This window comes from Monodelphis domestica, chromosome 8, assembly GCF_027887165.1.
Source record: "Monodelphis domestica isolate mMonDom1 chromosome 8, mMonDom1.pri, whole genome shotgun sequence".
In the NCBI taxonomy this organism is placed as follows: domain Eukaryota; kingdom Metazoa; phylum Chordata; class Mammalia; order Didelphimorphia; family Didelphidae; genus Monodelphis; species Monodelphis domestica.
This window is the reverse complement of record NC_077234.1, coordinates 89,181,547-89,194,306: the sequence shown is the minus strand read 5'-3', so window position 1 is coordinate 89,194,306 and position 12,760 is coordinate 89,181,547. Positions and strand designations below refer to the sequence as shown.

At 36.8% G+C, this 12,760-nt stretch overlaps 1 protein-coding gene across 6 annotated transcripts in view; it reads left to right on the top strand.

The window, feature by feature from the left end:
* The window catches only part of CTLA4 (cytotoxic T-lymphocyte associated protein 4), a 107,467-nt gene that overhangs the window by 82,053 nt on the left and 12,654 nt on the right, over positions 1-12,760 (top strand). The gene's annotated exons all lie outside the window — the stretch shown is intronic.

Here is a 12,760-nt window from a genome sequence, read left to right as displayed (position 1 = left end):
TTGGGACAATTATGATGATAAGAAGGGTGGTCTCAGTGGCTAATGGGTGTTACAGCAATGAAGAGGAAACTCTCTATAGACTCCTCTTAGTACTCAAATCTCAGCAAGTAGGAGAAAGCATAGGCTGTTAGAGCTGAGAGGGGCTTTGGGATCCATTTCAACTTCTTTCTTTTATTGGTGAGAAAACTCAAGCCCAGAGAGGCTAAGAAATATGTCCAGAATTGATGAGCTAAAGCTCCATTTATCAGGTATTCTGTACCTGAAAGTATAGTGCTCTTTCTACAGTATTCCCAGTTTATCCTATTCTTAGTTCAACTTTCCATATAAGAAAGACAACTGGGAGCAGCTAGTTGCTAAAATTCTGTGGGACTCAGTTTTCTAATTTCTAAAATGCGGTAGTTGTACTAAAGATATACAAGGTAACTCTAAATAAAAGTAAATCAATATTTTTAAATGAATGCATAATATTCTATAACTTTTATAAAATATAAAACGTGTAGATACCTGGAGAACCATTAGCTGTCTTTTTAATTTTTTTAAACCCTTAATTTCTGCTGAGTAGCCATTCAGAGACAAAAGGGTGTGGGCTAGATAAATGAGGTTAAGTGACTTGTCCAGGTTCATATAGCTAGGAAGTGTCTGAAACAAGATTTGAGCCTCCCCTCCTCCTAGGTGCTATTTCTTTTGCATCCTCAGCACCTAGCACAGTACTTAACACATAGTAGGTACATAAATATCTGTTGATGGATTAATTAAATTGTAAAAAGAGGCAAAGTTTCCAGGAATAAGGAGGCGATGGTATCACTGTATTGCCGCAATCAGACAATATCTGCAGTATTAAGTTTGGTTCTGGGCTCCATGATTTAGGCTGGATATTGATACTGCTGACAAGCCTGCAGAAGAGGGCAGTGTGGATGGTGAGAGACTTTTAATTCATGACTTATTAAGAAGAGTCAAAGGAACCCTAGATGTTTAGCCTGGAGTGGAGGAGTCTTGGGGGTGATTGAGGCAGGAGGAGAGGGAAGACCCATTAGCTTCCTTCAAGGATTGGAAGGCTTGTTCTGTGGGCAAGGTAACTACAGGTTTCTTCTGCTTGGCTTTAGAGGACAGAAGCCAGAGTAATGAGGGAAAGTTACAAAGAGACAAACAGGCTTGATTTAAGGAAAGACTTCTTCACCATTAAAATGATCAAAAGAAGGAATGGAATTTCTTGGGAAGCAGTGGGCTCCTTTTCAGTGGGAATCTTCAAACACAAGCTGGTTGACTACCTGTTGAGTGTGTCATATTTTGTGAAGTATGTACAGAACTAGATAAAGATCATGGGACCGTAAATTTAATACTGCAAAGGGCATTAGAATGTTCTTAGTTCAACCCTCTCATTTTACAGTTGAGTAAATTAGGATCCAGGGCAGAAATAGAGACCCCTTCCAAGGCTGAAATCTTGTGATTCTGTAAATTGAATGTTATCATTATAGAGTATAGTCAGTGGAAGAGGCTTTGTTCTCTTTGCTTTCATGTTTTAGCCTGGAATTTTTAGAAACACTGCAGCAATAGCTCACTTCTTTATAGATTTCTTCTGATCAGCTCTTCTCTTATTGGTGACATTTTGTAGAAAACAACTTGTACTTTTTGAGGTTTGGTTTTGAAACTTAAAAGCTCTTGAAGGTGATACAGTAACTTGGTCTCACTGTAGTGATGATAAGTGTTGGAAAGCTGTATAGCAAAAGGGTTAGCAAAAGTGCATGAGGGGATGCACCAAACAGCCTATAATTGACAAGATAATTTATGCTTCCTTGAATGGCAGCCATACATTTAGTGTCTTATTCTTAAGGAAGACTTTTGAGCTAGCTGACTTTAAAATGTCATTTGTATGGAAACTACTCCTATTTAAATGAGGATCTGTAAAATGTTCTTAATCATGTCTTATCCATTACAATCAAACTTGGTTGCTAGATAAAATGCTATCTGTTCTTGGTAAGAAAATGCTTCCAGATATGGACTCTCATTTTTGATAAGCTCATCAAAAGGTTTTTGGAACTTGAGTTCCAAAAACTCAAGTAAATTCCACCCATAATCAAACCCAGTTTTCTTTTATCTTAGATTGTTAGACTTTTTTGAATGTATGGAAATACTGTTTTATTTAGAGTTTCTTTCTCTGTCTCTCTGTCTCTGTCTGTCTCTCTCTCTGTCTTTCTCTGTCTCTGTCTCTGTCTCTGTCTCTCTCTCTCTCTCTCTCTCTCTCTCTCTCTGTCTCTCTCTCCTTTCCTTCCACCATAGAATCAATAGTATGAATTGGTTCTAAGACAGAAGAGTGGTAAGGGTTAGGACATGGGGGTTAAGTGAACTGCCCAGGGTCACACAGCTAGGACACGTTTGAGGCCAGATTTGAAGCCAGGATCTCCCATTGCCAGGCCTGACTCTTTAGCTACTGAGCCACCTGGATGCCCCATGACTCTTCTTTCTTTCTTTCTTTCTTTCTTTCTTTCTTTCTTTCTTTCTTTCTTTCTTTCTTTCTTTCTTTCTTTCTTTCTTTCTTTCTTTCTTTCTTTCTTTCTTTCTTTCTTTCTTTCTTTCTTTCTTTCTTTCTTTCTTTCTTTCTTTCTTTCTTTCTTTCTTTCTTTCTTTCTTTCTTTCTTTCTCTCTCTCTTTCTTTCTTTCTCTCTTTCTCTCTTTCTCTCTTTCTTTCTTTCTTTCTCTCTTTCTTTCTTTCTTTCTCTCTCTCTTTCTTTCTTTCTCTCTTTCTCTCTTTCTCTCTTTCTTTCTCTCTTTCCATTTATTTCCATTTTTTCTTTACTTATTCTCTTGAAATAAAAATATTTGGTCTTTTCTACAGCAATAAGAAACATTTTAGTGAAAATCTTCCTTATGCAAAGTAAATGATGTTCATCTCTCCAGGCATTTTGTATATCTAAATAAGTATCTGGATATCAGATTCATGCCTAAGTGCTCATAGAAAATGCATAGGTTTGGGGGGAATTTATTTTTCACCTTATACAGGGTGAAAGGGAATGACCATTTATTAAGTACATTGCCAGATATTGTGCTAAGCGTTTTACAAATATAATTTCATTTGATTTTTAAAACAACCCTGCAATGTAGGTATTATCATTATCCACATTTTGCAGTAGAGGAAACTGAGGCAGGCAGTGGTTAAGTGATTTGCCCAGAGCCACATAGCTAATGATTCAGTCTAGATTTGAACTCAGGTCTTCCTAATTCTAGGCCAGGGCTCTACCAACTATGTCAACTAGCTGCCTTTGGAAGAAACACAGCAGAGTCAGCATAGCATGCAGACTAAAGCAAAGAGCTTTGGGTTTGGAGTAAGGAGACCTGGGTTCAAAAAACAGTCAACATTTTCTTGGCTCCTGTAACCTCTTTAGGCCTCCTCCTAATCTCTAAGATGGAAACAAGAATTTTTTTATTATTATTAGTTATGCCATGAGTTTATTTGTGAAGACAGAACTTTGTTTTTTTTTTTCTAGAATTTTGAAATTTCAGTTTGATCACACTTCAGAAGCCAAACAATTTGCCAAACAAAATAAACAGAAAATGGTCATTCAAACTTGGTTGAAATTTTCTGGTAAGGAGGAACTCTGTATCTTTTGATACTGTGCTATTTCAAGTACTTTTTATTTATAGTGAGCTAATTTAAAGAGTAGAATGTAAGCCTCTTGAGGGTAGGGGCTATCTCATTTTGTATTTTATTCTTATTGCCCAGTACAGTGCCTGACTATGTAATAGGCACTTCAAATGTTTATTGATTGATATGTTTATGTCATGTAAATATAAGTTCTTCTTATTTTTTTAAATCCTTACCTTCTGTCTTAGATTCAATGCTATGTATTAGTTCCAAGGCAGAAGAGTGGTAAGGACTAAGCAATGGGGGTTAAGTGACTTGCCCAGGGTCACACAGCTGGGAAGTATCTGAGGAGAGATTTGAAGCCAGGACCTCCCATCTCTAGGCCTGGCTCTCAATTCACTGTGCCACCCAGTTGCCCCCAATAAGTTCTTATTAATATGAACGTAATGAAGGTATTCAGAGGACCTCAACTCAGAAAGTTCTCCTGGAGCTGAGCATGTCAGCGCAGCTCTAGGGGAAGTGCTTGGTCCAGCAGATTAAGTGGAGAGAGTTCTCCCCTGATTAGATAAATAACACTAATACCAATAGAAATGCTAACTATATATTTTTATTTTAAGTAAATGTGATGTGGCTTTCAATTATCTGACATTTTGTATATATAAGCCCTTTGCAATTGGGACTGTGTGTAGGCTGGAGAATGCTCAGGTAAAACTCTTTTCTAGATGATGATCATAAATGACAGAAAATTGATAAATATATAAAAATGATTTCAGAAAATTGGAGCCAGGAATGTGCAGCAAGTCAACTGGGCCTGGGAAGATGGTAACTAATGCTGGATGGTGCCATAGAAAGAGTCAGCAGAACTAGATGCCCACTGACCAATGAAATGAGGCATGGAAAGTTTTTTTCCTTAAGACTTTGAAAGTCAGTAACTAGCAGTTCCTAACTATGTACCATAGACAAGGGGCTTCACATAGGGCTCCCTCTCAACTCTATGTGATCCTATGATCTCTCTAAACCTCGATTTCCTCATTTGAACACTAAGATTAATAATACTGTTACACACATTTTTGGCGAGGGTGAAATGAAGGAAAGAAGGAAAGTAGGCATTAAGTAACTACTATGTGCCAACTACTATGCTAAGCACTGAAAAAATAATATTTCACTTTATCCCCTGGGAGGTACATGCTATTATTATCCCCATTTTACAGTAAAAAAAATGAAACAGACAATGATTACTCAGCTAATAAGTGATTGAGGCTGGATTAAAATTCAAGTTTTCCTGACCTCAGGACTCTTTCCACTGTGCCATCTAGCTGGCAAATACGGTTGTGAAGTGTTTTGCTAATATCAAAGTGATATATAAATATTAGTTATTGCTATTGTTCATTTTCTTCTCAACATTATCACCACCACTGTCTCACTCCACTTATATTTTCTTGTGGGGTTTAGATAGAAATCATTTTGAGAGATGTCACTGTCCTACCTTTATTCTTCCATATTGAAGACTATTAAAAGGTAGATTTAAAAGAAAAAGGAAATGACTTTTTATAAGTACATCAAGGTATGTTTGAATGAAAACTCATCTTCTTGATTGCTGAAAGTATGTTCAGTACAACTCTGGTAGTAAACAAGATGATAGAGATTATCTGTACCTCATCCCATACCCACATCATTATTCAAATTAAATTTTCTTTCATTTTACCAAGATCCATTTTCTCTTTCTCTTACATCTACCTAGAAGGAAGAAAGAAAAACAAAACCCTTGTTACAAACCTATATGTTCAAGCGAAACAAATTCCCACAATATCCAGCTCCACATTCCCCTTAATATGCTTCAAACTGCACAGAGTCCATTAGCTCTCTCAGGTCTGTAGCTGCATTTAGCTTGAGTTCTCTGAAGTTGTGTTTGATTATTATGTTGACCAAAGTTCCTAAATCTTTCAAAGTTGTTTGTCTTCACATATAGTTGTTCTTGTGTAAATTGGTTTCTTGGTGCTACTCAGTTTACCTTTCATCAGTTTGTACAAATATTCTCAGGTTTCTTTGAAGCCATCTCCTTCATATTTTCTGATAGCATATTTGATCATAGGCATAGACCACAACTTGTTCAGTCATTCCACAATGAATAGGCAAACCCTTTGTTTCCTATGTGATGTTGGATTTACTCTACAAAATTTTTACATTTTAAAAGGCTTTTTCCCCATGTGACTTGCAGATTGTAAATATATGGTTTGATAACATCTATTATAAAAATGCTGGGGGGGAGTGGATGGAGAGCCAGGTCTAGAGATAGGAGGTGCTGGATTCAAATCAAGCCTCAGACACTTCCTAGTTATGTGACCCAGGCAAGGCACTTAATTCCAATTGTCTAGCCCTTAGCGATTTTCTGCCTTGGAACCAATACTTAATATTGGTTCTAGGATAAAGGTAAGGTATGAAAAAAAAACATTGTTCAGGGCAGCTAGATTGCACAGTAGAGTGCCAGGCCTGGAATTGGGAGGGCCGGTGTCCAAATCTGGACTGAGATACTCTTAGCTATATGACCCTGAGCAAATCATTTAATTCTGCTTGCCTAGCTCTTGCCCCTCTGTTACTAAAACAGAAAGTAAGGGTTTGAAAAAACAAACAAACCTTGCTCTCAGATTTTTATGGATCAGTGTTAAGTCCAGGTGACTATAGACAAAAGTTTCATCTATGATCAAACTATTTCCAATATAGTTTCTTGGTTATAATTCTTAATTGGTATCATCTTGGATAAGTCACTTCATTTACTCTGATTTTCAGTTTCCTCTTCTAAAAAACAAAAACAAAGAGAATGTTAATTTCTTAGGTCCTTTCCAGATTCCACATTGGATTATTCTTTGTCAGTGAAAAACAACAGTATACAAACTCTCTTGCAATTGCAAACAGTCACTCAAACTGCAGAGAGCAACAAAGAAAGATGTTTCTTTGCTTTCATCTAAAATATGAAAACAATAGTTTCTTGTGAGCTGAAGATATGTGAAGGATATTATGACCTGAAATTATTCAAATACATCAATACCCAAGGCAGAAGGGCTTGACATATAAAGATAGGGATCATTTATCTCTGTTCCTCGGGAAACTGAGATAAACAGGGTACCTGGGGCTGAGATTACTGCCTGCTATAAATGTAATGCAGAAAAATGAATTTCATCAGGGGTCTACTTTCATATACTTTAACAGTAAGCCAAAAAATTTTTTTTGATCCATTTTAGAGGCAATAGTAAGTGCAGCTATTGTAGACAGTCGTAGAATGGCTTTTAGCTTAGGAATCCTTAGAATCTTGCTTGGTTTATTGCTTTGTGACAGAAATCACATTTCATTTAAAAAAATTAATTTGATTATCATGCAAAACACACTCCATCCTGGTCATTGTTGTGAGAGCACACTCATACATTGCCAAATAAATACATTGATGAAAAGATCGCATCTATCCAACCCCAACAGTTCTTTCTCTGGAGAAATCACATTTCAAATTTGTTCTGACTAGGAAAATGAAGAAGTTTGCATGTTTCAAGCGGTCAAACAATAAGCAAGTTAACTTTTACTATGTGCCGGGCAATATGCTAAGCCCTTGGGATACAAAGAAATGAAAAAAAGATGTGAGAGGAAGTGAAGCCCTGTGCCAGGGCGATTGGGGAGAGAGGAACATGAGAGATATTATTAGGAAGGTAGAAATGACTGGTTTTGGCCACAGATTATATATGTAGAGTGAGTAAGCCTGAGGAATTGAAGATGGCCTAGATGATTGAGAGGATGCTGGTGCTTTCAAATAGTATTAGAAAAATTTTGAAGAGTAGAAGGATTTTTTTAACCCTTACTTCCCATCTCAGAATCAATACTGAGTATTGATTCCAAGACAGAAAAGTAGTAAGGGCTAGGCAATGAGGATTAAGTGACTTGCCCAGGGCCACACAACTAGGAAGTATCTAAATCTAGAACCTCCCACATCTACTCTCTGTGCCTGGTTCTCAGTTCACTGAGCCATCCAGCTGCCTCCAAGTAGAAGGTTTTATGGGAAAGATAATGAGTTCTGTTTTGAACATGTTGAATTAGAGGAGACCAAAAGGCAACTGGTATTTGGAGACTGTAGTTCAGTAGAGAGAATAGTGCTAGACTAGGAGATCTGATGAACATTTGTATAGAGATAGTCATTGAACCCATGGGAGGTGTTGAGATCACCAAGTGAGAGAGTATAGAGTGAAAAGAAAAGAGGGTCTTTGAACAGAGCCTTGGGGGACACCCATGGGACATGTCTGCTAAGTGTGTGATCACAGGTACACATCTGGGACAATAGTTTGAACATATTCAACTATTCCTTATTTTATATATATGTGGACCTTTAATGAGGAAGGGATCATCTCTTGAAAGCTTCTCTTCTGCTTGGTTTTGAGGACCCACCAGCCAGTCTCATTCACCATCTGTCTTCTAATTTAGGTTAGTTAATTTAGTTTAGCCACTGTGCATCCAAAGCTAATGTGTTAAGGGTGAATATACGCTTAACTCTTCCTTTTTTTTCCTTATAGATAAGGAATGAAGACCATTGATAGGATGGAGCAAATGTTCAGAAATATAATGTGAAATCATTGCCTATAATATTAAAATTGTACTTAAGGAGTGAACCAGTTAGAGATGAATTTTCTAAACTGTGTTCATGGATCTCATTCTTTTAAGGGCAAATCTCAAATGTTGCCAGCAAGATCAACATAATGTCCCAAAATATTAGAATTGAATGTAACATGAAATCATAGATAATTCAAAACTGAAAGAGTCATCTAGACCAATTGCTTTACCTTATAAATGAGGAAAATATGGCCCACAGAGTTTAAATTCTTTTGCAAAAGTCACACAGGTAAGAAGTAGCAGAGGTAGGATTCAAACCCAGGTCCTCTAACTTTAGAGCCAGTATTCCCCTCCTCATTTTAAAGAGAAGGAAACTGCTGCCAAGAGAGGCTAAATGATTTAGCTGAGGTTACATAGGCAGCAGGACCTCAGACATCTAGTTCCAATCTTTTACTTTGTTGTTGAGGACATTGAGGTCCAGAGTGGTAAATGGCTTGCTCAAGATCATAAGAAACTATTTGTTTCAGTGACAAGCACATTTGATTTAATCTAAAACAAGTGAACAATGCAAACTCAAAATTCAGCAGAAATCCAATTTTTAATTTTCTTATTATAGATTAGAAAGTTCCATCTCTAAGTGGTTTTATGGTGTGAATTACAATCTCCTCAAGGCTACAATCAATCTAGCAAGTTTGTTTGTTGGGGTCTCACACGAGTTTCATGTTAGTCTTTAAAAAATAGTGAATGTTTCCTTTTTCTCCCCTCCCTTTTGCATGCCATTTAATTTTCTTTTGCTCTTTTTTATTTTGAAACTCAATGATTGATAGACTCTTCTTCCAACAGTCACTTAGTTTTGTAGATGATTTCTTTTTTCCTTTGAAGCAAACATTGAAAGGGGGCAGCTATATGATGAGCTAATTAGCATGAAAACACAGAATATGTAACCTTAATTAGGCATAATTACAGGCAAAACGTAATGGGATATCCTGAAACTAGACACTATGCAAATATTAAACTTTTCATTGTTCCCATTACATCTGAAACCATGAAGCAAAGGATGTTTTGCAGTATATACTACAGTCAAGACCCAGGGGCAAATCTTCCAATGCAAGTCGGGTTTTTTGGGGTGCCCTTCATTTGAAAGATGAGAAAAGGACATTTAGAAAATGGAAGAGCATGAAGATTTAGAACTAAGCATACAATGTGGAATGACCTTTACAAAATAAAAGCAGCTTGACAATTAGGCCAGAAACAGCCTTCCTCCCCCATTGTAGCCACAGCACTTCAATTTCTGAGAACAAAAGGAAAAAAAGTATAATATAGCTAAGAGAAGTGGTTTAGTGGCTTTTGAACTCCAGGACCATTGCAAAGCAGGCAAATCTTAATAACCTTAGAAGTCCAGCAGCAACTGAAAAAAGTCAGCCAATTTGGACTTCTCCATCTCAGCAGAAGAAAAGGAGGGCATAGGTGAATGTAATCACTGTGAATCCCAAGTCTTCTTTTTAGTACATTATTTCTGCTTCTTTTTCTATGTACTCCCTCTTCCCTTTCTGAGAGTTTCAGATAAATGGCAAAATTGAATTCTCCCTTCTTTAGCTGCTCTTGGATGGCATCATTAAGTATCCAATATATGTGCAATGGATGCTCTAGGGAAAGGAGGTGATGCAAAAGTAATGGCATGAACTACTCATTTACCTGAATTCTAGATTTTTAGCATAATTGAGAATTTACTGAGCTGAATTCACATTTCATCTTATGAGATTCTGAGTTTTCTGACCTAATCAAGTGGTCAACATTTTTGATTCCTTTTTAGAAACTGATGGAAGCAAAGAAAAGTTTAAGAAACAGATACAAAACTCCGGAGACATTAGAAGACATTTTGGACCAATGCCCCCATTTTACATATGAATAAATTAAGGCACAGAGATACTAAGTGACTTGCCAAAAATTATCCAGGCAGAAAATAGCATAGCTGGGATTTAAACTCAGGTACTCTGATTGCCTGGGCCAAGGCATCACAATGAATGAGAACTTGTCCTCTAGAAATTTCATATGTAGGTTAGTTTGTCAGAACTCAGTTTCCATTCTAGGTTACTACTTACAGCCTCGACTTTGTTTAAAGATGAGCTTATCAATTGATTGAAGTCTGAAATCCAGAGTCCATTCTCTATTCGTTAGAGAGAAATGACCTATTTGGCCTCACAATCTTTAAAATCACTTTAATATTTACTAGTAAAAGGAATAAATAAAATTCAGGGAAAATGAAAGGAGAAGAAATTTATACTGATTTTTTTTTCTGGTAGTTAGGCAGTTCTGAAAAAAATGTTTGATGAGAAAATAGATTGGGTGGTTTTTATTAAAATAGAACTTAGTATTAACTCTGCATCTCATTAATCAATGTTAGACTTATATCCCTCCCATTATGGGAGCACAGCCTTTAGAATTTGGAAAGGATCTTCCCAATCATAGATAGCTGGATAGAACCATATCCAGTCCAATTTCTCATTTTACAAGTGAGAAAACTAAGGCAGAAAAAAAGATTAAGTACTTTGCTCAAAGTAATGCAATTAGTGGCAGAGTTCCAGGTTTCCTGACTTGTAATTCAGGGCTCTTTCCATTACATCAATCAAGAAATGGCTCTACTTACAGAAAAAAATACATTTCTATTTTCTATTTGATGGTTCTAATACTTTGATTTAAAGTCTTTTTAAAAAATTCAATATTTTAGTTGTGGTGCATACTGACCCTGTGCTATATACTATGCTTGGATACTATCCTTTCTTTTCATCATGCCAAGAGACACATTCATTGTTTTGGAGATAAAGAGATTTGTTCCATAATTTTACTCTTAGTTGATAGGGGGTCTTCATTTGTGAACAAGTAGCCTTGCCAGTAGATCATGTTTGTTCAAGAGCAATACAAAAAGGCCATTCACCAAGAGAAGACTCTAAGCAGCCAAAGATGAAAAATTCAGTTAGTGGCAGCTTGGTATTATGAAAAGATTATTGAATTTTGAGTAAAGGACATGAGTTCAAATCCCAGTTCTGTTACTTATCACCACTGTCATGATATCCTTTGAGAACCTTAATTTCTCATCTATAAAAAGAAGAAATTGAACTACATGCCCCTTCTACTCTAATTCTATAATCCTACAATACCATCCACAGAAAGTTAGGTGCATTACAATAGCAAAGAGAAGCTTAGCAGATCCAGTTCTTCCAATTAGTAAATCAATATGGCATAGCCTACACAAAAATATGAAGATTAGACCAAGTCAGATCCATGATATATATCCACTTAGTCTCTGATAGTGGTAATAATAGTTTGATGAAGGTCTTGGTTGTCCTCCATGTGAGCAGGATGTTAGAATCAGAAAACATGACTAAAAATGTACCCAAACCATCCCAAATTTTCCTTTCCTCTCCTCTCCTTTCCTCTCTTCCCTTCCTCTTTCCTCTCCTCCCCTCTCTGCTTCTTTTCTCCTCTTCTCCCCTCTCTTCTCCTTTTCCCCTGCCTTTCCTTTCCATCCATCCATTCCTTCCTTCCATCCCTTCCTTCCTTCCTTCCTTCCTTCCTTCCTTCCTTCCTTCCTTCCTTCCTTCCTTCCTTCCTTCTCCTTCCTTCCTCCCTCCCTCCCTTCCTCCCTTCCTTCCTTCCTTCCTTCCTTCCTTCCTTCCTTCCTTCCTTCCTTCCTTCCTTCCTTCCTTCCTTCCTTCCTTCCTTCCTTCCTTCCTTCCTTCCTTCCTTCCTTCCTTCCTTCCTTCCTTCCTTCCTTCCTTCCTTCCTTCCTTTTTACTGCTCTGATATGGGTCCATCATTTTTGAATTTCCAAACCCTTTATAAACCTATTTCATTTTCAGTCAACATTTTTGGTTCACTTTTAGAAACTGATGGAGGTACAGAAAAGTTTAGGAAACAGATATAAAACTACTGGGACATTTCCTCTTTAATAAATTCACAAAGTTTATTAGGTATATTAATGTTCCTTTTTACCCTACATGATATCTTTGCAAGTTTTAAGCAGTATCCCTGAATTCTTATAGTCTCAGATATGGTAAGCAACCTGATATTCATCCTTTCATAGTGGTATGAATTTCAATTATGACCACTACCTCTTTGGGCCCCTAGAATCTTTTTTCACTCTGAAGAATACAAAATTTTTTAGCTTGAGGATTTTTGTGTCTGTGGTGGATCTCCTCCTCCCCTGGTCATTTCAGTTGCCTTTTTCTGGCCGTCTCTAGGTTTATTCTGACTTTCTTAGGGTACAGATTTTAGGAACTTCTGAATTAGCTTTTGATTTTAAGAACATCTGGATTTGCTACTGAAATTTAGCACTATTGGAGATAAGTCAACTATTTCTTTGGTTAGTCTCTGTATCTACAATTCATAATTTGAAAATAGCACATTTGGAAGACTTTCTTTATTGAGATTTGCTCTGGAGGGACTGACGCTTTTTTGTAAGGAATCAAGAAGTCCTTAGAAGGAAGATACTACTGCAATGCAAACAACACATAGAGTTTATATCAATAATTTCCTCTTCCCTCCCATTAATTAAATAATCAGATTGAAGAGATGGTCAGCCTAAATTTTTGC